This window comes from Salmo salar, chromosome 10, assembly GCF_965601325.2.
Source record: "Salmo salar chromosome 10, fSalSal1, whole genome shotgun sequence".
Lineage (NCBI taxonomy): Eukaryota > Metazoa > Chordata > Actinopteri > Salmoniformes > Salmonidae > Salmo > Salmo salar.
Window position 1 is genome coordinate 119,444,993 of NC_138300.1, and position 25,151 is coordinate 119,470,143.

At 42.0% G+C, this 25,151-nt stretch overlaps 1 protein-coding gene across 2 annotated transcripts in view; it reads right to left on the reverse strand.

Annotated features, from left to right (window-relative positions):
* The window catches only part of LOC106561697 (cGMP-inhibited 3',5'-cyclic phosphodiesterase 3A), a 224,941-nt gene that overhangs the window by 95,409 nt on the left and 104,381 nt on the right, over positions 1-25,151 (reverse strand). The gene's annotated exons all lie outside the window — the stretch shown is intronic.

A 25,151-nucleotide genomic window follows, 5' to 3' on the forward strand; every position in this document is an offset into this window, starting at 1 on the left:
GGCCCGGTGGAGCCTTTCGACTTTATGTACTCTAATGAACATTGCAGTGTGTGTGTGTGTGTGTGTGTGTGTGTGTGTGTGTGTGCGTGTGTCCTCCCACAGGCCTCGTAAAGCCATTTTCCACTTCCCTAGGAGTCACCCAGCCAGCCCGTCACCCAGCTCAGCACCACCACTGTCACTAATCACAAGCTGTCGCTGTCTATCTGCTCCACAAAACACACACGCAGAAATCAGATGCACTACCACCACTGAACGAACAGAACAAACATAAACCCTGCTTCTTTTAAGCTTTCCAAGTTCCAAAGTACGCACGGCAGAGCTCCAAAGCAACACTGTTCTCCAAAGCAACGAACACTGTGCATGTCTACAGTTAGCTAGCTGTACTGTTTTAGCTAGGAACACTGTGTATGTCCACAGTTAGCTAACTGTACTGTTTTAGCTAGGGACACTGTGCATGGCTACAGTTAGCTAACTGTACTGTTTTAGCTAGGAACACTGTACATGTCCACAGTTAGCTAGCGGTACTGTTTTAGCTAGGAACACTGTGCATGTCTACAGTTAGCTAGCTGTACTGTTTTAGCTAGGAACACTGTGCATGGCTACAGTTAGCTAGCTGTACTGTTTTAGCTAGGAACACTGTGCATGTCCACAGTTAGCTAGCTGTACTGTTTTAGCTAGGAACACTGTGCATGTCTACAGTTAGCTAGCTGTACTGTTTTAGCTAGGAACACTGTGCATGTCTACAGTTAGCTAGCTGTACTGTTTTAGCTAGGAACACTGTGCATGTCTACAGTTAGCTAACGGTGTTGTTTTAGCTAGGGACACTGTGCATGTCTACAGTTAGCTAACTGTACTGTTTTAGCAAGGAACATTGTGCATGTCCACAGTTAGCTAACTGTACTAATTTAGCTAAGAATACTGTGCGTGGCTACAGTTAGCTATACACAAAAAAAGTACTTTATATTGTGCCAAATAAGGGTTATTTGGTTTGTAACCATAACAGATCCCCCTTCGGTGCTATATAAAACATTTTTGGAAGTTTCTATAAAGAACCATGTTCATAAGGTTCCAAACTGGAACCTGTATGATGCTATAAAGAACCATTCCCTAAGGTTCCTTAGATGGAGTGCTGCGAAGACTGTTGTCCTTCTGGAAGGTTCTCCCGTCTCCACAGAGGAACTCTGGAGCTCTGTCAGAGTGACCATCGGGTTCTTGGTCACCCCTGACCAAGGCCCCCGATTAATCAGTTTGGCCGGGCGGCCAGCTCTAGGAAGACTCTTGGTGGTTCCAAACTTCTTCCATTTAGTAATGATGGAGGCAACTGTTCTTGGGGACCTTCAATGCTGCAGACATTTTTTGGTAACCTTCCCCAGATCTGTGCCTCAACATCAACCCTGTCTCGGAGCTCTATGGACAATTCCTTCAACCTCATAGCTTGGTTTTTTCTCTGACATGCAATGTCAACTGTGGGACCTTATATAGACAGGTGTGTGTCTTTCCAAATCATGTAAAATCAATTGAATTTACCACAGATGGACTGCAATCAAGTTGTAGAGACATCTCAAGGATGATCAATGGAAACAGGATGCACCTGAGCTCAATTTCGAGGCTTATTCTAAAACGGATTAAATATATGGAGTACCAGTCAAAAGTTTGGACACACCTACTCATTCAAGGGTTTTTCTTAATTTTTTACTATTTTGTACTTTGTAGAATATTAGTGAAAACATCAAAACTATGAAATAACACCTAAGGAATCATGTTGTAACCACAAAAGTGTTATATATTTTATATTTCAGATTTTTCAAAGAAGAATTTGCACACTCTTGACCTTCTCTCAACCTTCTTCATGAGGTAGTCACCTGAAATGAATTTCAATTCAAACCTGTTGGGGCTAGGGGGCAGTATTTGCACGGCCAGATAAAAAACGTACCCGCTTTAAACTGGTTACTACTCTTGCCCAGAAGCGAGAATATGCATATAATTAGTAGATTTGGATAGAAAACACTCTAAAGTTTCTAAAACTGTTTGAATGGTGTCTGTGAGTATAACAGCACTCATATGGCAGGCCAAAGCCTGAGAAGATTCCATACAGGAAGTGCCCTGTCTGACAATTTGTTGTCCATCTGTTGCATCTCTATCACAAATACAGCATATGTGCTGTAACGTGACACTTTCTAAGGCTCCCATTGCCTCTCTAAAGCCGCCAGAAAGTGGAATGGGGTGTCTGCTGTCTCTGGGCAAAGTACAACAGCTCTGTTTGTGGGTGGTCAGCCTGGGGACAATGAGACTGAGATGCGCTTTCACGACAATTCTCAATTTTTTTCTTTCAGCCTTTGAATGAATACAACGTTGCCCGGTTGGAATATTATCGCTATTTTACGAGAAAAATAGCATAAAAATTGATTTTACACAGCGTTTGACATGCTTCTAAGTACGGTAATGGAATATTTTTAATTTTTTTGTCACGAAATGCGCTCGCGCGTCACTCTTCGGATAGTGACCTGAACGCATGAACAAAACGGAGCTATTTCAATATAACTATGGATTATTTGGAACCAAAACAACATTTGTTGTTGAAGTAGAAGTCCTGGGAGTGCATTCTGATGAAGAACAGCAAAGGTAATCCAATTTTTCTAATAGTAATTCTGAGTTTAGTGAGTCCCAAACTTGGTGGGTGTCAAAATAGCTATCCGTGACGGCCGAGCTATGTACTCAGAATATTGCAAAATGTGCTTTCGCCGAAAAGCTATTTTAAAATCTGACACCGCGATTGCATAAAGGAGTTCTGTATCTATAGTTCTTAAAATAATTGTTATGTATTTTGTGAACGTTTATCATGAGTAATTTAGTAAATTCACCAGAAGTTTTTGGTGGGTATGCTAGTTCTGAACATCACATGCTAATGTAAAAAGCTGGTTTTTGATATAAATATGAACTTGATTGAACAAAACATGCATGTATTGTATAACATAATGTCCTAGGAGTGTCATCTGATGAAGATCATCAAAGGTTAATGCTGCATTTAGCTGTGGTTTTGCTTTTTGTGACATATATGCTTGCTTTGAAAATGGCTGTGTGATTATTTTTGGCAGGGTACTCTCCTGACATAATCTAATGTTTTGTTTTCGCTGTAAAGCCTTTTTGAAATCGGACAATGTGGTTAGATTAACGAGAGTCTTGTCTTTAAAATGGTGTAAAATAGTCATATGTTTGAGAAATTTAAGTTATAGCATTTTTGAGGTATTTGTATTTCGCGCCACGCGATTCCACTGGCTGTTGACTAGGGTGGGAAACAAGCGTCCCACCTAGCCCAGGGAAGTTAACAGGTGTGCCTTGTTAAAAGTTAATTTGTGGAATTTCTTTCCTTCTTAATGCGTTTGAGCCATTCCGTTGTGTTGTGACAAGGTAGGGGTGGTATACAGAAGATAGCCCTATTTGGTAAAAGACCAAGTCCATATTATGGAAATAACAGCTCAAATAAGCAAAGAGAAACAACAGTCCATCATTACTTCCAGACATGAAGGTCAGTCAATGTGGAAAATTCCAAGAACTTTGAAAGTTTCTCCAGTGCAGTCGCAAAAACCATCAAGCACTATGATGAAACTGACTCTCATGAGGACCGCCACAGGAAAGGAAGATCCAGAGTTACCTCTGATGCAGAGGATAAGTTCATTAGAGTTACCAGTGTCAGAAATTGCAGCCCAAATAAATGCTTCACAGAGTTCAAGTAACAGACACATCTCAACATCAACTGTTCAGAGGAGACTGCGTGAATCAGGCCTTCATGGTAGAATTGCTGCAAAGAAACCACTGCTAAAGGACACCAATAATAAGAAAATACTTGCTTGGGGCAAGAAACATGAGCAATGGTTATTAGAGCGGTGGAAATCTGTCCTTTGGTCTGATGAGTCCAAATTTGTGATTTTTTTGTTCCAATCACCATGTCTTCATGAGACGCAGAGTAGGTGAATGGATGATCTCTGCATGTGTGGTTCCCACTGTGAAGCATGGCGGAGGAGGTGTGATTGTGTGGGAGTGCTTTGCTTCGTGACACTGTCAATGATTTATTTAGAATTCAAGGCACACTTAACCAGCATGGCTATCACAGCACTCTGCAGCGATACACCATCCCATTTGGTTTGCGCTTAGTGGGACAGGACAATGACCCAACACATCTCCAGGCTATGCAAGGGCTATTTGACCAAGAAGGAGAGTGATGGAGTACTGCATCAGAAAACCTGACCTCCACAATCACCCGACCTCGACTCAATTGAGATGGTTTGGGATGAGTTGGACTGCAGAGTGAAGGAAAAGCAGCCAACAAGTGCTCAACATATGTGGGAACTCCTGCAAGACTATTGGGAAAGCATTTCAGGTGAAGTTGGCTGAAAGAATGCAAAGAATATTTAAAGCTGTCATGAAGGCAAATGGTGGCTACTTTGAAGAATCTAAAATGTTAAATATTTTTGCAAATTAAAAGAATTCATGACAAAAAAAGTATTTACATAAGTATTCAGACCCTTAGCTATAAGTCTGTAAAATAAGAAAATGTAGAAAAAAGGGAGGGGTCTGAATACTTTCTGAATGCACTGTATGTACATAACATACCTCAATTACCTCGTACTCCTGCACACCAACACTCTACTGGTACCCCGTGTATATAGCCAAGTTATTACCTCATACCCCTGCACATTGACTCAGTACTGGTACCCTGTATATATCCAAGTTATTACCTCGTACCCCTGTATATTGACTCAGTACTGGTACCCCGTGTATATAGCCAAGTTATTACCTCATACCCCTGCACACTGACTCAGTACTGGTACCCTGTGTATATATCCAAGTTATTACCTCATACCCCTGTATATTGACTCAGTACTGGTACCCTGTGTATATATCCAAGTTATTACCTCATACCCCTGCACATTGACTCAGTACTGGTACCCCGTGTATATATCCAAGTTATTACCTCATACCCCTGCACATTGACTCAGTACTGGTACCCTGTGTATATATCCAAGTTATTACCTCATACCCCTGCACATTGACTCAGTACTGGTACCCTGTGTATATATCCAAGTTATTACCTCGTACCCCTGCACATTGACTCAGTACTGGTACCCCGTGTATATATCCAAGTTATTACCTAATACCCCTGCACATTGACTCAGTACTGGTACCCTGTGTATATAGTCAAGTTATTACCTCATACCCCTGTATATTGACTCAGTACTGGTACCCTGTATATATAGTCAAGTTATTACCTCATACCCCTGCACATTGACTCAGTACTGGTACCCTGTGTATATATCCAAGTTATTACCTCGTACCCCTGCACATTGACTCAGTACTGGTACCCCGTGTATATATCCAAGTTATTACCTCATACCCCTGTATATTGACTCAGTACTGGTACCCCGTGTATATATCCAAGTTATCGTTACTCATTGTGTATTTATTCCTCGTGTTATTATTTTTCTATTCATTCTATATTTTTCTCTCTGCATTGTTGGGAAGGTCCCTAAATAGGCATTTCACTGTTAGTCTACACCTGTTGTTTACAAAGCGTTGTGATAAATAACATTTAGATATGAGATGTGATTATTGATTTGAGATGTGATTATTGATTTGGGATGTGATTATTGATTTGAGATGTGATTATTGATTTGAGATGTGATTATTGATTTGGGATGTGATTATTGATTTGAGATGTGATTATTGATTTGGGATGTGATTATTGATTTGGGATGTGATTATTGATTTGAGATGTGATTATTGATTTGGGATGTGATTATTGATTTGAGATGTGATTATTGATTTGAGATGTGATTATTGATTTGGGATGTGATTATTGATTTGAGATGTTATTATTGATTTGGGATGTGATTATTGATTTGAGATGTGATTATTGATTTGGAATGTGATTATTGTGTTAAGTTGCATCAGGTGTGCTAGCCCTGGAACGTCTGATCCATTCTTGCCAATAGCAACTCAAAGGTGGCCTCTTTTACACATGAAGAAGGACTGATTGCTGATTGAACAATTGCGCAAAGACGTTTTGCACGTGTGCAGAAGAAGTTCACATTCATGGAAGTAATTTGTATCAGCTGTGACCAGAATGTTGACTTTTGATCTACTCAACTGACTTTTGAGTCTTTTGTAGAGAGTTGTGTTTACTTTTTTGTTGTTGCAAAAAAAACATTTGCTTAGCATTTGCATTGTGTGTGAAAAAGAATACTGTTGTACCCATTAGGTTCTGATGGAGATCTAAGTGGACCCCAGTTTCATTCAACGTGTCTTAGCGATCAAGAAAAACTATACCTACATATTAATAGGTAAAAGAGGAAAGAACCCTTTCCTGAACTGCAAAGAACCATTGAAGGGCTCAATGGGTTCTTTGAGTCATCATGGTTCCACTATAGAACCAGCACCTTCCCAAAGAACACATTGAGGAACCCTATTTTCTTAGTGTGTAGGAGTATTGTGTTAGGCTACTTTAGGATACAGTAGTGTTATTATGGTGAATGCTGTTTCCCACAGTACAAACGATTTGTAAACAACGCTTATAGTCCACTTCCTGTGGCCTTATCAGCGGGTCAGGAGACTTTAATCAGCTGCACTGAATAAGAACTGTGTTAACCCTTATCTTAACCATTCGGAATATATGCCTAAACGTAGCCTTCAAAATTGTAAGTTTATGGACAAACGTTGGATTCTGCAGTGAGACTGGGAGAGCTTGTTGCTCTGTTAGCTATAATCCTAATACGGGAGTGTGGTACTCAGATTAATTAGTAGCTATCTGGCTGCCAGAACCTCTTGAGTTGGTTTGATTAGAAAGCCCTGGGATTGACCTCATTGCTCTACAACATCATGCCTTAATTACAATCAACAACAACACACACACACACACACACACATAAAAAAACAGCATGTCAACGATAGGCACTTCTCTTGGACCAGCTCATTGAAGAGTGATGCTACTAGAGTTTAGAGCTAGTCTATGATGCCTTTGGTCCCTCTAGTCAGTAGAGTACTAACATTACTGATGATAGGAGCAGACATATATCAACTAGGCTGATCTGAAGCTACTAATGAGCGATACATGTAGTTACAGTGCATTATGCAGAATGTGTGTGTGTGTGTGTGTGTGTGTGTGTGTGGAGGCAGCACAATGGATGGAAGAGTATAAACAGGGCTAGTCATGAATGAATGATAATGAATTAGCTGCATCATCATGCACTGAGTGAGCTATATTAGGCCTGTGACATTTCCAGTCCCCTTGGCACACAATGTTAGAAGTGCTTTAGAGCCTCAATGGGGTTAATAAGAGAGACCCAATAAGGAAAGTAGTTTGTATGAGTTTCAGGTTGATCAGCCTGCAACTGGCACAGTACCCACCATCACGGCTCAAAGCTAACTGCAATAGATGTACATTTACAGAATCACTGTTTCTCTATGCTGAAAGGCAGGTGTAACAGCAACCGCAGAGCTTATTCCAGTGGTATTTGCTCTTTGGATAGGTCCACTTTTCAAGCCATCAGTGTTTACACATTACCACTCCTGTGGCAGAGCTGAGCTGCTTGCTGTGGCTCAGAGCCATAGGGGTGGTGAAGGAGAGAGAGAGAGAGAGGGTCTTGCTGGTCAAGCAAAGAGGGAACCTTTATTTAGGGCAAAAGGTAGAAGTGCTGGGGTTGGTTTTACTCGGTACCAATAACACATTGGTGTGAGTGTAGGGTTTGACTGCTCCTGCTTTCATGCTTGTGATATCAACACTGGTCTGGTTGGCTACTGAGTGGTAGTCACACACTGGTCTGGATGGCTACTGAGTGGTAGTCACAGACTGGTCTGGATGGCTACTGAGTGGTAGTCACAGACTGGTCTGGATGGCTACTGAGTGGTAGTCACAGACTGGTCTGGATGGCTACTGAGTGGTAGTCACAGACTGGTCTGGATGGCTACTGAGTGGTACGGTAGTCACAGACTGGTCTGGATGGCTACTGAGTGGTACTGTAGTCACAGACTGGTCTGGATGGCTACTGAGTGGTAGTCACAGACTGGTCTGGATGGCTACTGAGTGCTACTGTAGTCACAGACTGGTCTGGATGGCTACTGAGTGGTAGTCACACACTGGTCTGGATGGCTACTGAGTGGTAGTCACACACTGGTCAAGCCAGGAGGAAACCAACTGTAGTGGTTCTCTTACAGTAATGTTATTTGCGACAAATGTAATGTCTGTGATTAGTCTTTAGAGTGTTATGGTTTGGGATGTGGAAGCAGAAATAGCCTGTTTAAGTTGGGTCGTGCTCTCATGTTCTCAAAAGACCACATAGAATTTATTGATATTTGAAGAGTTTTATTCCAAATCGCTATATATCCTGTTAGGGCTAGGGGGCAGTATTGACACGGCTGGATAAAAAACATACCCGATTTAATCTGGTTACCACTCCTACCCAGTAACTACAATATGCATATACTTATTACATATGGATAGAAAACACCCTACATTTTCTAAAACTGTTTGAATGGTGTCTGTGAGTATAACAGAACTCAAATGGCAGGTCAAAACCTGAGAGATTCCTTTACAGGAAGTGGCCTGTCTGACCATTTCTTGAACTTCTTTTCCATCTCTATCATTTACTAAGGATCTCTGCTCTAACGTGAGACTTCCCACGTCGTCCATAGGCGCTCAGAGCCCGGGAAAAAACAGAATGTCGTCATTCCAGCCCCAGGCTGAAACACATTATCGCCTTTCTCAAGTGGCCGATCAAGGGACACTGGGTTTATGCGCATGACCCGACCGCCCCCGCCTTTGGGATTTTTTCCTCTGTTTGCCGAAAAGGAGATTCCCTGTCGGAATATTATCGCTTTTCTACGAGAAAAATGTCGTAAAAATTGATTTTAAACAGCGGTTGACATGCTTCGAAGTACGGTAATGGAATATTTAGAATTTTATTGTCACGAATTGCGCCATGCGCGCGACACTTCTTTACTATTTCGGATAGTGTCTGGAACGCACGAACAAAACGCCGCTATTCGGATATAACGATGGATTATTTTGGACCAAACCAACATTTGTTATTGAAGTAGCAGTCCTGGGTGTGCATTCTGACGAAGACAACAAAAGGTAATCAAACTTTTATAATAGTAAATATGATTATGGTGAGTGCTAAACTTGCCGGGTGTCTAAATAGCGAGCCCGTGATGCCTGGGCTATGTACTTAGAATATTGCAAAATGTGCTTTCACCAAAAAGCTATTTTAAAATCGGACATATCGAGTGCATAGAGGAGGTCTGTATCTATAATTCTTAAAATAATTGTTATGCTTTTTGTGAACGTTTATCGTGAGTAATTTAGTAAAATGTTAGCGAATTCCCCGGAAGTTTGCGGGGGGTATGCTAGTTCTGAACGTCACATGCTAATGTAAAAAGCTGGTTTTTGATATAAATATGAACTTGATTGAACAAAACATGCATGTATTGTATAACATAATGTCCTAGGGTTGTCATCTGATGAAGATCATCAAAGGTGAGTGCTGCATTTAGCTGTCTTCTGGGTTTTGGTGACATTATATGCTGGCTTGAAAAATGGGTGTCTGATTATTTCTGGCTTGGTACTCTGCTGACATAATCTAATGTTTTGCTTTCGTTGTAAAGCCTTTTTGAAATCGGACAGTGTGGTTAGATTAACGAGAGTCTTGTCTTTAAATAGCTGTAAAATAGTCATATGTTTGAGAAATTGAAGTAATAGGATTTTTAACGTTTTGAAAATCGCGCCACAGGCTGCCAGTGGCTGTTACGTAGGTGGGACGCAAGCGTCCCACCTAGCCCATAGAGGATATCCTTTTTCAGAAATGTTGGTAAATTAGCTTTTATTGTTTAAAGAAATGATGAAAAAGATGTATGTATTTTTTCACTAGCTAATCTTGTGATTGGATTTTTCAATAACAGACATGTATTTGTTTAAAAATCTATCACTTGATGGTTTCATTTCAGAGAGACAAATAATCAGGGTTTTTTTGTTGCAAAATGTTATAAATCTGCCTCACTCTCAGAGATATAAGTAGTATTGTTAGGTTTTACACAGTCTAATGTAACAAATAACTATATTTTTTTTATAAAGAAATGTACAAATAATACATTTGTGACATCAATATTTTTTTTATATTTTTTTGTATAATTCAATGCAGTGATATGAGATCTAAACGTTTACATTTGACATTTAATAGATGCTTTCATCCAGAGCGATGAACAGTAAGTGCATTCATCAGTGGTGGAAAAAGTACCCAATTGTCATACTTGAGTAAAAGTAAAGATACCTTAATAGAAAATGACTTAAGTAAAAGTGAAAGTCACCCAGTAAAATAAGACTTGAGTTAAACATCTAAAATAGTATCAAAAGTAAATGTAACTGCTAAAATATACTTAAATATCAAAAGTAAAAGTATAAATCACTTCAAGTCCCTTATATAAAGAAAACCAGACAGCACCATTTTTATTACATTTGTTATGGATAGCCAGGGGCCCAATCCAATACTCAGACAAAATTAATTACAAACTAATCATTTGTGTTTATTGAGTACACCAGATCAGAGGCAGGGGATAACCAGGGATGTTCTCTTTAAGTGTGTGAATTGGAACATTTTCCTGTCCTGCTAAGAATTCAAAAGGTAACAAGTACTTTTGGGTGTCATGGAAAATGTATGGAGTAAATAGTACATTATTTTTCTTCAGGAATGTAGTGAAGTAAAAGTAAAAGTAGTCAAAAATAGAAATACTTGTCACATATACTCCCTCTCCAGCCTCTAGGTCATCAGGCTGCTGATTATCCGCACACCTGTCACCATCTTCTCGCGCACCAGCGCCTCATGACACTCACCTGGACTCCATCACCTCCTTGATTATCTTCCCTATATCTGTCACTCCCCTTGGTTCTTTCCTCAGGTGTTATTGACTCTGTTTTCATGTCGGTGGGTTGTTTGTGTTTCGTGTCTTATGTTTTGTTTATTTATTAGAGCACTCACTCCCTGAACTTGCTTCCTGACTCTCAGTGCATTCGTGACAATAGTAAAGTACAGATACCCAAAATAACTACTTAAGTAGTACTTTAAAGTATATTTACTGAAGTACTTTACACCACTGGCATTTATCTTAAGATAGCTAGATGAGACAACCACATATCACAGTCAAATACACAGGATACAAACATTCCAGTTAAACAAAAAATGAAATACACATCCATTTAAAAGTAATATGTTACACGTACATGAAGGTATCCATCAGCAGTTATTTCTGATGAAAAAACACAACCGTGAAAAATATTCGATAAAGACTTTTTAAAATAAACTCTTAATTTGTAGGAAAAATGTCCTCTTGCTTTCAGTGCTGTCAGTGTTTTTAGTTAAAGTGACATTGGGACAGATGGCTAAGGACAGCCTGGAGACTTCATGTCCCAGGATGCCAGAGTGTCAGAGAGTAGGAAGGAGGTGTCCTGGAGGAAATAACAGTTCCTCAGTAGACCTGGGGACACACCTGGCCAGCTGCCCCCTTAACATACACACACGCTTGTACGTGCACCCTTATTGACCTTGGAAGAACCTGCTGGGGTCCAGATGTTCACTTGGCTTCATTAACTAAATGTCCAATTGATTATGTCGATAAGAAAATAGCCTTTATCTGGACATGCAGATCTGTAATGGGTGAACCCACCACAGCAACATGCAGATCTGTAATGGGTGAACCCACCACAGCAACATGCAGGTCTGTAATGGGTGAACCCACCACAGCAACATGCAGATCTGTAATGGGTGAACCCACCACAGCAACATGCAGATCTGTAATGGGTGAACCCACCACAGCAACATGCAGATCTGTAATGGGTGAACCCACCACAGCAACATGCAGATCTGTAATGGGTGAACCCACCACAGCAACATGCAGATCTGTAATGGGTGAACCCACCACAGCAACATGCAGGTCTGTAATGGGTGAACCCACCACAGCAACATGCAGATCTGTAATGGGTGAACCCACCACAGCAACATGCAGATCTGTAATGGGTGAACCCACCACAGCAACATGCAGATCTGTAATGGGTGAACCCACCACAGCAACATGCAGATCTGTAATGGGTGAACCCACCACAGCAACATGCAGATCTGTAATGGGTGAACCCACCACAGCAACATGCAAGTCTGTAATGGGTGAACCCACCACAGCAACATGCAGATCTGTAATGGTTGAACCCACCACAGCAACATGCAGGTCTGTAATGGTTGAATCCATCACAGCAACATGCAGGTCTGTAATGGTTGAACCTACCACAGCAACATGCAGGTCTGTAATGGTTGAACCCACTGCAGCAACATGCAGGTCTGTAATGGTTGAACCCACTGCAGCAACATGCAGGTCTGTAATGGTTGAACCCATCACAGCAACATGCAGGTCTGTAATGGTTGAACCCACTGCAGCAACATGCAGGTCTGTAATGGTTGAACCCATCACAGCAACATGCAGGTCTGTAATGGTTGAACCCATCACAGCAACATGCAGGTCCTCTCAGTTTCTTTAAGAGCCATCAGTTCCCCTGAAAGTAGAACCCCGCCCCTGAATGTTGTTGAATTGGCTCCTAAGCATCAGTGATATTATGTCTACTAATGAGTGTTATTACGTCGTACATACTGGACCATAATAAAACAATACAATTCCTGAAATCTGTGTGACACACACACACACACACACACACACACACACACACACACACACACACACACCGACACACATACACACACCGACACACATACACACAAGATGTCAGTGCCCCCTCAACAAAACCCCCCCCTAACCCTTTCAGAAATAATGACTAGATCATAATAAGACAATAAATCTCCTGAAATCCTTTACGCAGCTCCAGCCTCATAAAAACGCCATGAGCCTGATTGAGTGTCATGTTTTGCACCGAGACTGACATACATGGATCCGCATCCTCAACGGTACCCTATTCCCTTTAAAGTGTACTACTTTAGACCAAGGCCCTATAGAACCCTATTCCCTATATAGTGCACTATTTTTGACCAGGGCCTAAAGAGAATAGGGAGCCATTTGGAACACAGGCTATGTATTTCTAAGCTTCCATCTCTCAGGACTCAAAACAGTCCATTCCCTGTAAATCAGATCTCCTATTGCTATATATATATATATATATATATATATATATATATATATATATATATATATATATATATATATATATAAAGAAAATGACAGAAAGATATTGCCAGATGGCACTATCTCACCACATAATGTCTGCAGCAGAGGAGGGGAGAATGTAACTTCAGCTAAGTTGTTAGTCTCTCAGTAGGTGCACCGTAGCTTTTAACACACACACACAAACTGAATCGACAGTGTGTGTATGTTTTACTGCAATCAGTCTGGGTCTGTCCGTCCGTCCGTCCGTCCGTCTGTCCGTCTGTCCGTCCGTCCGTCCGTCCATCCGTCTCAAGTGTGGGTTTTAGCTCTTCAGACAAATATATGAGACTCTGTGTCGTCATATTTTTCCAGAGGAAGCATATCAATATAGTAGTCTTACCTATCCTTCGCCTTTTCAGTAGATACTAGACAAGTATAGGCATAGTGCAACTGCTCTGCCGATACACATCGCACACAGGACGCCGTAACGTTTTAGAAAGAAAATAAGACAATGATTTGTGAGGTGTTGTACATTGCAGTGGGACAACACACAGTGAAGATGAAATTTGATTCCACTGTAGCCTATAATAATTGCCTTTTGCTATTATACCATCTGCTCTGATCATGTTTTATGCTATCCTCTGTTTCAGGTTGATCTGGGGCTGACTTTTACAGCTAGACCAGGAGATTAAAGGTTGGTCTGGGACTGACTCTTACAGCTAGACCAGGAGATTAAAGGTTGATCTGGGACTGACTCTTACAGCTAGGCCAGGAGATTAAAGGTTGGTCTGGGACTGACTCTTACAGCAAGACCAGGAGATTAAAGGTTGGTCTGGGACTGACTCTTACAGCTAGACCAGGAGATTAAAGGTTGATCTGGGACTGACTCTTACAGCTAGGCCAGGAGATTAAAGGTTGGTCTGGGATTGACTCTTACAGCTAGACCAGGAGATTAAAGGTTGGTCTGGGACTGACTCTTACAGCTAGACCAGGAGATTAAAGGTTGATCTGGGACTGACTCTTACAGCTAGGCCAGGAGATTAAAGGTTGGTCTGGGACTGACTCCTACAGCTAGACCAGGAGATTAAAGGTTGGTCTGGGACTGACTCTTACAGCTAGACCAGGAGATTAAAGGTTGGTCTGGGACTGACTCTTACAGCTAGGCCAGGAGATTAAAAGTTGTCTTACTTAACACTGAAGGGCTATTTGTGTGTCTGGCTGGAGAAGCTCACTAATACTAGGATGCTTTATTAATGGACAAAGACTAGGACACACACACACACACACACACACACACACACACACACACACACACACACACACACACACACACACACACATTATTATAATGATCTAATTGACCAGGACTAAAACCCACAATCACTGAGGACCCTGCCTGCTTTCCTTCCTGCTTTCCTGCCTGCTTTCCTTCCTGCTTTCCTGCCTGCTTTCCTGCCTGCTTTCCTTCCTGCTTTCCTGCCTGCTTTCCTTCCTGCTTTCCTGCCTGCTTTCCTGCCTGCTTTCCTGCCTGCTTTCCTGCCTGCTTTCCTTCCTGCTTTCCTGCCTGCTTTCCTTCCTGCTTTCCTGCCTGCTTTCCTGCCTGCTTTCCTTCCTGCTTTCCTTCCTGCTTTCCTGCCTGCTTTCCTGCCTGCTTTCCTTCCTGCTTTCCTTCCTGCTTTCCTGCCTGCTTTCCTGCCTGCTTTCCTGCCTGCTTTCCTGCCTGCTTTCCTTCCTGCTTTCCTGCCTGCTTTCCTTCCTGCTTTCCTTCCTGCTTTCCTTCCTGCTTTCCTGCCTGCTTTCCTTCCTGCTTTCCTGCCTGCTTTCCTGCCTGCTTTCCTTCCTGCTTTCCTTCCTGCTTTCCTGCCTGCTTTCCTTCCTGCTTTCCTTCCTGCTTTCCTGCCTGCTTTCCTGCCTGCTTTCCTGCCTGCTTTCCTGCCTGCTTTCCTTCCTGCTTTCCTTCCTGCTTTCCTTCCTGCTTTCCTGCCTGCTTTCCTTCCTGCTTTCCTTCCTGCTTTCCTGCCTGCTTTCCTTCCTGCTTTCCTTCCTGCTTTCCTTCCTGCTTTCCTGCCTGCTTTCCTTCCTGCTTTCCTTCCTGCTTTCCTGCCTGCTTTCCTTCCTGCTTTCCTTCCTGCTTTCCTTCCTGCTTTCCTGCCTGCTTTCCTGCCTGCTTTCCTGCCTGCTTTCCTTCCTGCTTTCCTGCCTGCTTTCCTTCCTGCTTTCCTTCCTGCTTTCCTTCCTGCTTTCCTGCCTGCTTTCCTTCCTGCTTTCCTGCTTGCTTTCCTTCCTGCTTTCCTGCCTGCTTTCCTTCCTGCTTTCCTGCCTGCTTTCCTGCCTGCTTTCCTGCCTGCTTTCCTTCCTGCTTTCCTGCCTGCTTTCCTTCCTGCTTTCCTGCCTGCTTTCCTTCCTGCTTTCCTGCCTGCTTTCCTTCCTGCTTTCCTGCCTGCTTTCCTTCCTGCTTTCCTTCCTGCTTTGCTGCCTGCTTTCCTTCCTGCTTTCCTGCATGCCAGCCTGCTTCTATTGGAAACGTATTAAAGGGTTGTAATAAAGAGACTAACACTTCACCACCAAGAAGATCTGATCATCCACTGAGATGTATTTACATTTTATACATCAGAGGCTTTTATACAGCTGAAAGCTTGTTGACTGTTTTTTATCCAGTCGGGAAAAAATGGATCAGAGCGCATTATATATATACATATATTTATAAACTTGGAGCTTCAGAATGACTCATTGATTGAAGTGCATTCTACATCAAAGCACAGGCCTCTGTTACAGTCTGGTATTTGTGGATTCTATCCAACCATCCAATAGTTCAGTTAACATGTTACTGATACACAGTGAAGGAGGTACGTGTTGTCCATGGTTAATACATTTGGTTCAATCATTTGGTTCATTCATTTGGCACATCCAAACCCCTTGCACCTGAATGCCTCATACGTTTATTTTAACCTTCATTTAACTAGGCAAGTCAGTTAAAAACAAATTCTTATTTGCAATGACAGTCTACCCTGGCGAAACCCAGACAACACTGGGCCAATTGTGTCCAGCCCTATGTGACTCCCAATCACTGCTGGTTGTGACACAGCCTGGAATTGAACCAGGGTCGGTAGTGATGCCTCGAGCACAGAGATGTAGTGCCTTAGACCGCTGCGCCACTTGGGAGCTCAAGCTACAGGAAACTAACACACACACACACACGCACACACACGCGCACACACGCGCACACACGCGCGCGCACATGCGCACGCACGCACACACACGCACACACACGTGCATGAACGTACACGCACCCACGCAATGGGTGTCATTAGCCTGATTCCAGAAGTGTAAGGACAGAGCCCATACAGTGGTAGATATAGAACACCATTGTAGTTCTACTCATACACCCATGACAATTGTGCTGTCATGTGTTGCTCCCTTGCTATGTTGTTGTCTTAGGTCTCTCTTTATGTAGTGTTGTGTTGTCTCTCTTGTTGTGATGTGTGTTTTGTCCTATATTTATATTGCATTTATTTTTTTATTTTTAATCCCAGGCCCTGTCCGCGCAGGAGGACTTTTGCCTTTCGGTAGACCATCATTGTAAATAATAATTTGTTCTTAACTGACTTGCCTACTTAAATAAAGGTTAAATAAATAAAAATAAATACATAAATAAAAAGTTACTGTAAATCAGTGCAACGTTGTCTTTTGTCACATAATTAGCACTGTATGTGGAAAATAGGGTACCTCTGTGTAACAGTGTAGGTTCCGTCCCTCTCTTCGCCCCAACCTGGGCTCGAACCAGGGACCTTTGCACACATCAACAACTGACACCCACGAAGCATCGTTACCCATCGCGCCACAAAAGCAGCGGCTCTTGCAACGCAAGGGGAAACCCTACTTCAGGTCTCAGAGCGAGTGACGTCACTGATTGAAACGCTATTAGCGCGCACCACCGCTAACTAACTAGCCATTTCACATCGGTTACATCTGCCACCACACCTCTGGTCAGGGTGTCACTGCACGACTTTTCTACCCTTTTTTTGTTGTTGCTATTTATCATCATTTTTTTCTAATTTGCAAAGATTACAACAACAGAGCAGTGATAACCAACATAAAAACATGATAACAACACAATGGAGGGGGGACCTGGGTAATGCCAGATCTCAAAGAGTGAGTAGCACAAAATCCAAATCAAACCAATTCTGACCCATCTTGGTCCTTGTCCAAGTGACCATGGATGGTCGAGGCCTAGCCAATTCTTCCTCTGTTCAAACCTGCTCAAGGCCGAGCATTAAGACAGTCAACACACACACACATATAACAGTTGAAGTCTGAAGTTCACAGACACTTAGGTTGGAGTCATTAAAACTCGTTTTTCAACCACTCCACAAATTTCTTGTTAACAAACTATAGTTTTGGCAAGTCGGTTAGGACATCTACTTTGTGCATGACACAAGTCATTTTTTCCAACAATTGTTTACAGACAGATTTAATTTATAATTCACTGTGTCACAATTCCAGTGGGTCAGAAGATTACATACACTAAGTTGACTGTGCCTTTAAACAGCTGGGAAAACTCCAGAAAATTAAGTAATGGCTTTAGAAGCTTCCGATAGGCTAATTGACATCATTTGAGTCAATTGGAGGTGTACCTGTGGATGTATTTCAAGGCCTACATTCAAACTCAGTGCCTCTTTGCTTGACATCATGCGAAAAATCTAAATAAATCAGCCAAGACCTCAGAAAAAAAGATTGTAGACCTCCACAAGTCTGGTTCATCCTTGGGAGCAATTTCCAAACGCCTGAAGGTACCACGTCCATCTGTACAAACAATAGTACGCAAGTATAAACATCATGGGACCACGCAGCTGTCATACCGCTCAGGAAGGAGACGCGTTCTGTCTCCTAGAGATGAACATACTTTGGTGCGAAAAGTGCAAATCAATCCCAGAACAACAGCAAAGGACCTTGTGAAAATGCTGGAGGAAACAGGTACAAAAGTATCTATATCCACAGTAAAACGAGTCCTATATCGGCATGACCTGAAAGGCCGCTCAGCATGGAAGAAGCCACTGCTCCAAACAGTCATAAAAAAGCCAGACTACGGTTTGCAACTGCACATGGGGACAAAGATCGTACTTTTTGGAGAAATGTCCTCTGGTCTGATGAAACAAAAATAGAATTGTTTGGCCATAATGTCCATCATTATGTTTGGAGGAAAAAGGGGGACGCTTGCAATCCGAAGAACACCATCCCAACCGTGAAGCATGGGGGTGGCAGCATCATGTTGTGGGGGGTGATTTGCTGCAGGAGGGACTGGTGCACTTCACAAAATAGATGGCATTGTGAGGAAGGAAAATTATGTGGATATATTGAAACAACATCTCAAGACATCAGTCAGGAAGTTAAAGCTTTGTCGCAAATGGATGTTACAAATGGACAATGACCCCAAGCATACTTCCAAAGTTGTGGCAAAATGGCTTACGGACAACAAAGTCAAGGTATTGGAGAGGCCATCACAAAGCCCTGACCTCAATCCTATATACAATTTGTGGGCAGAACTGAAGAAGCGTGTGCGAGCAAGGAGGCCTACAAACCTGACTCAGTTACACCAGCTCTGCCAGGAGGAATGGGCCAAAATTCACCCAACTTATTGTGGGAAGCTTGTGGAAGGCTACCCAAAATGTTTGACCCAAGTTAAACAATTTAAAGGAAATGCTACCAAATACTAATTGAGTATGTAACCTTCTGACCCACTGGGAATGTGATGAAAGAAATAAAAGCTGAAATAAATCACTCTATTATTATTCTGACATTTCACATCCTTAAAATAAAGTGGTGATCCTAACTGACCTAAGACAGGGAATTTTTACTAGGATTAAATGTCAGGAATTGTGAAAAACTGAGTTGATATGTATTTGGCTAAGCTATATGTAAACTTCAGACTTCAACTGTATGTGGGAACCACTGAATACACATCTGGGAGAACCCCTATAAAGGCCTGAGAGTCGTTCATGTTCATGCTGGGCTAATGTTTTACATTGAGCGTGTGTGTCTGTGTGTGCGTGTGCGAGTACATGTGTAGAACATGGGGATGTGTGGAACTCACTCCTCTGTCTGAAGTGTCCTGCTTGCGTCGCTTCATTAGCTAGCTTTTGAGGTGGCACGATCAGCTAAGATGCGTGAGGAAGGCAGTCACGTGTATTTGCAAGGCAGAGATCCCGAAGTTCGAATCCGGAATAAGTGGTAACGCTAAGCAAGCAGTGCAACGTCCTTTATACGTGTTTCTTATTCTAGCTGGATAGTGTTTTAGAGGTTGGCCCCGTGGGGGTCAGTCTGTGTGATTCATTTGCGTCATCACTGTAAGGAACCGCGGGGGCCGAGGTGAGCTGCCAAAGAGAAGGGGCCGGGTAGAGGGGAAATAAATACATACTCTCTCTCTCACAGCACACACATTGGGACGCGTATAGACGCACACACACATAACCTCCGGTGTCGAAGTGTATCTTACCTCCATATAACTTTACTCTGTCTCTCACTGAGAAAGCACTCACATCAAATTACTTCCGACGTACGGGCAGTTTCTACCAACAGATTTTTAGGGACAGCGATAGGAGCTTCATTCACTCCTAGCTATGCATATTTATTGATGGGACACTGGGAGGAGACCCTTCATTTATGATGTCCACAACAACAACAAAACATATTTCCAGAATGTCACCCTTTGGAAAAGATACCTACTGGTATGGAATGCTCTCCTCTCAGGGTTTATTCCTTAAATTACATTATCTGACCATAATCTCAAATTTACAGCACAGAGAAGTCGAGAAAAACAGACTTCTTGGAATCTTACAATCCACAATAATAAAGAAAAGAAGTTGAAGTCTATTATCATCTGTAAACTGCACTTTTTATGTGCAGACAGTAAACACCCGGTACACCTTAAGCATAACGGTGGGTTAATTCTTAAGACTCTGACTGTAACTGTAGCACAGACATAGTGTTTGAGTGCAAAGCTAATGATAAGCACACCGGGTTCCTGCAACGCGGGTATGATAAGAATGTCATTGAGCAGGCCTATACTCGTGCTATAGAGATGCTGAACCTCAAAACCTACTCACTGATACTAATAGAAACCAGGACAAAACGCCCCAACTTTTGTGTTTTTTTTTTTATCCACAGAGTACAGCCCATGTGCAAGTCATGTCAAATCCATTGTATTGAAACACTGGAACATCCTCAACGGTGATCCAAATCTATGAGAGTTCACAAAATTGCCCTCTCGTATTTGTTTTTTTGCCGTGCGCGCAATCTATCCGAGTCCGTTACTCACAGCATTCAGCTACCCAAGAAGCCTGGCACTTTGCTTGCCCCCCCCCCCCCCCCCCCCCCACCACCACCCCCAGCCCCCCATGGTAATTACAAGTCACTGTGCACGTTGTGACAACATGACCAATACGTCAAGAAAACAAAATCCAAAGCTTCATTAACTGTAGCAGCACAAATGTCATATGCTGAAATGTATCTACTGGGCTGAATATATTGGCCAAAACTAAACATGCATTGAAACTCTGCATCTCAGCTATTTGTAATAAAAACATGGACTATGTATGCTATTACGCACCACTGCATGGAAGCCAATCATGGCTCACCTTCTCCCCTGCGCTTTACAGCCACAGAACACATCCACGTTTCACCAAGAGGACGTTACATCGTACGTAAACTTCAACAAAGAGGCATTCTGGCAGTGCTCCTTTGACACTGTGGATTCTAAGGGGTTAAACGCAGATTTTTCAGTGTCCTCATTTGTGTAATGATGTTGCCTAGATTTTTTTTTTTGGGGGGGGGGGGGGGGGGGGGGCTGTGTCTCCGGACTCACTGACACCTAAATATCACCTGTGTATATTTTGACATGGCCTGTTGATTAACGGGAGACACTATTTCTCTTATGATTAGTATTGTTTTGTGCTATAATTAGCGATTTAACATATTATCATTATCTTCATACATTGTTTTTTCACAATGGGCCACTAAATAAAAGCTAAGTGCAAATGGTCAGCTGGTCACTGAGGAAGATGTCAGCTTGACATCACAACATCCAGATTAAAGTGAGCTAAAATAAATCAATCTCTGCTTTTTTTTTTTTTATTATATAATTTCATATATTCCCTACATGTAATATTTTTATATGATATTTTCTAAACTAATTACATTTTCAGTATAGACCCTGGCAGACTTTTGGCCTTAAGGTTTTGACTTCCCACACCTAGAGCATGGCTGGAGAGAGAGAGAGGTACAGAGCTGTCCAACCCTAGTCCTGGCTACCTATTCCTGGATACATATTCCTGGCTACCCACCTCTGGACTGCCTGCACCCTCCAGAGCCATTAGGAAATAATGGGCCAGTCAGACCAGCTAGTGCTTCTGAGGCCTGGAGAGGAGAGGAGGAGAAGATTGGAGAGGAAAGGATTAGAGAGTAGTGGAGGTTTGGAGAGGAGGAGAGGAGGAGAGGAGAGGAGGATTGGAGAGGATGGGAGGACAGGAAAAGATTAGAGAGTAGAGTAGAGTAGAGTAGAGTAGAGTAGAGTAGAGGAGAGGAGAGGAGAGAGAGGAGAGGAGAGGAGAGGAGAGGAGAGGATTAGAGCGTAGAGGAGGAGAGGATTGGAGAGGAGAAGACAGGAGAGGAGGAGAGGATTGGAGAGGAGAGGAGAGGAAGAGAGGAGGATTGGAGAGGCATGTTTTTATGAGACTTCTCTGTTCTCCTCAGAAATTGCCAATGGCTCCACTTTGTGTGGTTTTGTTCCACAGTTTAAATAAAAATTATGTGTTAAACAATAATTCAAGTAGTTCCCGGCCAATTCAACTTGCCTATTAAAACTAGTTATATCAGAATAAATAGGTTACGACACTGTGAATTTCACCTCACAAATCATAATGTCTAAACCATTACCTTGAATCATGGGAAGCACTGAGGCTATCGCTTTTTAGCCCGACAGAGTTCAACACATAGACACGCCAAAAGGCTCCTTAACAGCTTCTACCCCATAGACACGCCAAAAGGCTCCTTAACAGCTTCTACCCCAGAGCCATAAGACTGCTGAACAATTAATCCAATGGCCACCCCGGACTATTTACATTCAACCCCCTTTTTATTTTTTTATTTAGTTTATTTAGTAAATATTTTCTTAACTCTATTTCTTGAACTGCATTGTTGGTTAAGGGGCTTGTAAGCGAGCATTTCACAGTAAGGTCTACACCTGTAGTATTGGGCGCATGTGACAAATAACATTTGATATGATTTGAAAATACACACAACAAGGCTAGGTGCTCTCGTACAGTATCTAGACAGAACAGAAGTACAACTGCCAAGTCTCGCAAGTCATCTATCTGCTTATTACCGATTAGATAATCAAATAAATCCATTGTCAAGAGAGTACAGCAGGAAATTCTATCTCATATCCATTTCATGTCCTCATGCCTCATATATAAGAGACTTTTATGATATTGAAGGAAAGAGAGGAGGGTTCCTCTAATGTTGATCATCTTGGGTGATTCAGTGAACTCAGCCTGCGTTAGCTGCGTGGATATATCCTCCAGCTGTACTCTCATTACGAAAATGGAAACAGTATTACTGATTTATGTGTCTTCATAGAGACTTTCTGTAGCATTTATGAATTACATTATAGTGCATTGAGGAGGGGCCTGCATGAGATTGAGAGTACAATAGAACAGACAGACAGACAGACAGACAGACAGACAGACAGACAGACAGACAGACAGACAGACAGACAGACAGACAGACAGACAGACAGACAGACAGACAGACAGACAGACAGACAACCCCATTTTACTATGGCTGTCAAATTATTTGTTGAAATTGTAGGTTTTGTCCAAAGTAACAGTTAGCAAAAGCAGGTCAATTGACAAAGCACAATTTCTTCAACCTCAATGTTTTGACATTGCTCTGTTGTTTTTTAGCTGTATAGATTATGTATTTTAGCTGTATAGATTATGTATTTTAGCTGTATAGATTATGTATTTTAGCTGTATAGATTATGTATTTTAGCTCTATAGATTATGTATTTAGCTGTATAGACAATGTATTTTAGCTGTATAGATTATGTATTTTAGCTGTATAGATTATGTATTTTAGCTGTATAGATTATGTATTTAGCTGTATAGATGATGTATTTTAGCTGTATAGACAATGTATTTTAGCTGTATAGATGATCTATTTTGGATGTTTTCAGTGTATTTCGAATGCTTTCAGACAATGTGATTATTCAAGATTTTAAAAGAAATGTGTTCACAAAAAAAGAACAAAAAGTTAACTCGAGGTAACTGATGAACTCTGAAAGCCCTACATTTTACACAACACATTCTCCAATTGTCTTTGCTAACAGGTCTGATTTTAAGCTCTGAAAAATAAAATGGACACATTGTCAACGAGTATACTGCTCAGAGTGATACTCAAACAAAGGGAACGGGTGTTTCTGTTTGACTGTTAAAAAGATTTACTACACCATAAATCTGACTAGAACAGTAATATTTCTTTTGGAGGAGACAATCTACGTCAGAAAAAGCTTTTTAAAGTTAATGAACAGTTGAATAATATAAAAATGTTTTACTTGACCATGAGAAAGGAATTCAGGTCAGGAAGGAGATGAAAAGGAACTGTGCTCAGGATGAAGAAAAAACATGTGTTTTATGGGAGAACGGTGAAGTGTGATACACTGTATCAAGGTACACTGTAAATACTATACAGTGTAGATTAACACTGAAAGCATTGCGGGCTCCAATGCAATGTTTATCGTTTAGTGATAATCAAAATATCAACATGCAATGACATGATTTACAAAATGTAGCAGAAGATTGTAAGCCTGTTTCCCTTTTAACTGAGATTTCAGATGTCAGGTTCAGAATGTAAACCGTTTCTGTTCGGTCACAATGGGTAACACCTGAGTTTTATCAGTGCTATCTAACGGAAGACCACACACATCATCACCCCAACACTCCATCCCCACCCAGGACATTAACAACCCCATCAAAAACCCTCCCAGGACCAATGATAAACCAACAGCTAGTGAGTCATTGGTGAAATGTGTGGTTTTAAATCACCCCCTTACTGATTCTAAAACCCTCTATAAATCATAGACGGAGCACTATACATATATAGTCCAGACTCTGTCAGGAGTATAGAGTTGAAGTTGAGGGCAGTGTGTGTCTGAAACCCCTGTCAGGCTATAGATCTAATGAACTGCATGTGTTCTACAGAGGGATACATCAAACATGTTTTATCCTTCGTCTTTCTTCTCCTCTCTTCTCATCTTCGTCTTCTCCTCTCTTCTTCTTTCTTCCCTCTTCTTCTCTTCCCGCCTTCCACCCATACCTGTCCTATAGGTGGAGTGATTCACCTCTTCCACCCGTACCTGTCCTCTAGGTGGAGTGATTCACCTCTTCCACCCATACCTGTCCTATAGGAGGAGTGATTCACCTCTTCCACCCATACCTGTCCTATAGGAGGAGTGATTCACCTCTTCCACCCATACCTGTCCTATAGGAGGAGTGATTCACCTCTTCCACCCATACCTGTCCTATAGGAGGAGTGATTCACCTCTTCCACCCATACCTGTCCTATAGGAGGAGTGATTCACCTCTTCCACCCATACCTGTCCTCTAGGTGGAGTGATTCACCTCTTCCACCCATACCTGTCCTCTAGGTGGAGTGATTCACCTCTTCCACCCATACCTGTCCTCTAGGTGGAGTGATTCACCTCTTCCACCCATACCTGTCCTCTAGGTGGAGTGATTCACCTCTTTCCACCCATACCTGTCCTCTAGGTGGAGTGATTCACCTCTTCCACCCATACCTGTCCTCTAGGTGGAGTGATTCACCTCTTTCCACCCATACCTGTCCTCTAGGTGGAGTGATTCACCTCTTCCACCCATACCTGTCCTCTAGGTGGAGTGATTCACCTCTTT